We start from the raw sequence: 3,095 nt of genomic DNA, 5'->3' as shown, positions 1-3,095 counted from the left end.
AAATTTGAAGATTGTCTGCCATATGAACTATTTCAGTATTTTGGTGACTAAACACAAGAACAATTGATTAATCATATTAAAATGCTTTATCAAACTGAACTACTATAAAGTAATGTTATCTTTATTTACCCAAGTATTGTGTGAATTATCAAAAACAAACCTTTGACATCAACTTTATTATCTTTCTTTTTTAAAAATTTTTCAGTTTTTCAACTAGGTATGCATCTGGATATTTCTTTTCCTGTAGTTCTTGTTCATAAAAATTTCCTTTTATATCTTTTATTTCATATGTAATTGGATTAGACTGAATAACATCTTCAATTTCAAATACTTCTGTTGACCAATTAGGTATATATGGTTTTCCAAGAGACCTTTTAGTTTACTAATTCTAATTTTATCACCTTTTTTAAATTTAGCTGCTCACTGGATAAATGTACATATTTTTAAATTTTTTTAATTAACTTCTATTGGTTTCATTTTTTATTGTAGAATGTTTTGTTTTATTATATTTTTCAATTATATCTTGAACTAGATCGATCCATTTATAATTTCCTTGTAAAACAAATTTCTTCCACAATTTTTCTTTAAGTGTTCTGTTAAAACATTCAACAACAGATGCTTTTAATTCTGAAAGAGTTGAATAATGATTAATGTTATATATTTCATTAATTCTTTAAATTCTTTACTACACAATTCTTTACCATTGTATGTTTGTACATTATTTGGCTTTTTGAAAAGCGTCAAGTTTTTAGATGTCCTATCTGTAATAGGAACAGCAAATGCATATATTGAAAAACCGTAATTACTGTTAATAAATATTTATAACCGTTGTTTATTTTAGAAATTCCTTTTTAATTACCAGAATCCATTTCAACTAAATCAGCATGCCATAAATCATCTATACCAAAAGAAACAACATTTCTTCTTTTAAAATTCCTTCTGATTGGTTTATGTAATTCATTAATAATATTTTCGCAAACATTATTATTATTTAAACCTTCACCAGCACTTACAAGATTTTTTTTTCAAATTTACTCTTTTTACTGTTACATATTGTACAAAGCCTGTCGATTATTTGTCTTTTACTTTTAGTTGTTATTCTATATGAATGATGTGTATGAGTCAAGTTTTTACACTTTAAAAAATAAATATGACAGCCATGTAAAGTATTATTTTCCATTTTCATAGATAAAAAATTTATCAAATTTTAAAAATTTATTAAAGTTAAAATTATTATTTATCTAACAATGTTATATCTTCTATTTCATCTAAATCTTCACCTTCCTTATAGTTTAAGCCTTTATAAATTTGTGATTCTAATGTCTTAATTTCTGATTCTAATGATTTAACATAACTTTCTACTGAATGAATTTTCTTTAACGCAATAATTAGATTTCTTTTCATATCGTTTATTTCTTTGTTATTGTATGCCATAATTCCATCGATAACACTATTACTTTGCTTTAAATCTGAAAGATTATTGTTCAAATCTGCTCAAATCTTGTTATAATCTTCTTTATTAACATAGTTATTAAATTGTGTTAAAATACTTGTATATTCTGGTTTTGTAAGAAAATTTTATAGTGCATTAATAAAATAATGTCTGTTAACTACATCTCTCGCATGAATTGGATCATTTACTTTGACAAGTGTTCTATTTTTACAACTAATATAACCATTACTTAACTTAAAAATAGTATAAACCTCTTTTTGAAATTGTTTAATTACTTTAGTTATCTTTAGATATATTGATGATTGTAGTTGTTTAATACTATTTTCAATATTATCTAAAGTTAATGTAGATGTAGTAACTACTTGTTCATTTTGTTTAAATAAATGTATCTTATTCCCAAAAATGTCCATTTATTAAATCTAACATATCATTAAAATTATAATTCTCACATTGCAGTTATAAAACAAACAGACATAAATGGCCACATATTAGTTCACAAAATTCTGTATTCTTTCTGTATTGTTATATAATTCATCTTTTACTAAATAATTAACTAATTGTTTCGGTATATTACCATCAAATGAATCAAAAACTAGTTTTTTATTTTTATTTTTAAAATAACAAATCCAATATGTACCAGGATTATCTGATCTATCTAAATTTACTATTCCACATTCAATTTTAAATGGTATATTTGGTAATTCGTCATTCATATAAACACCAAAAAGTTTTTAATTTTTTATTTTTAAGTACGTTCTTCTATTTCAAAATTACATAATGTATTAGGATATCTATAATTTACTTTTTCAATTTGTTTTGTTTTCTTTATTCCATTTCCAGCTTTCTTTTCCATTTCTAAATTATTTTTTGTTCTTCTAATTCTTTATCAGTTTTCTCCTTATTTATAACTGCATATACAACTGCTGCAGATCCACCAGCCAAAGAACCAATTGTTGCTAAATAAGGTAAGGCAGCAAATAATAATGGTAAAAATCCGCCTTCATGTTGTGTTAGTCTTTTACCAGCTTTCTTTTTTGTTAAATATTCTGTAATTTTTTTAACAACAGGAATACGTTATGTAATAAGTAAGTTTCCACCAACTTTCTTTTATTTCTTTCCTTTTTGAACATGTGTTAAAATGTTTCAATAATTTTTTATTATTTAACTTTAATTTAATTGATTTTGGTTAAGTTTTGCCACTAGGCAGCAAAGTATAATCAATTGTAAAGTTATCCATTTATATAGTTAAAAATTTAATAAAGTTTTTTAAATTTGAAATCCCCAACTATTTTCATCAACATTAATTCCCATAATTTTCATTTTCCATACATTATTCCTCTAACTGCTGTTGCTGCAAGTTTTTCACAAAATGAAGTATCATCTGCATACATTCTTTCTTTTGCAGCTAATTGAGGTTCTTTATCAGCTATATGTTTTTTTCTAAATCTTTATTATCTTTATAACGAATATTAAGTTATTTACAAGCTTCATCTAATGGATATATACCTTCATCACCTTTAGCTAATCTTTCTTCTAATTATGTTAAATAATGTGTTTACTAATGGTTTTCCATATTTATAACATTTGCAAAATGTATGTGAGAGATTATTTAAAATTCTAATTAATTATTAAATTCCTTTTC

This window comes from Schistocerca piceifrons, chromosome 9 (genome assembly GCF_021461385.2).
Source record: "Schistocerca piceifrons isolate TAMUIC-IGC-003096 chromosome 9, iqSchPice1.1, whole genome shotgun sequence".
Lineage (NCBI taxonomy): Eukaryota > Metazoa > Arthropoda > Insecta > Orthoptera > Acrididae > Schistocerca > Schistocerca piceifrons.
This window is presented reverse-complemented; position numbering follows the sequence as displayed.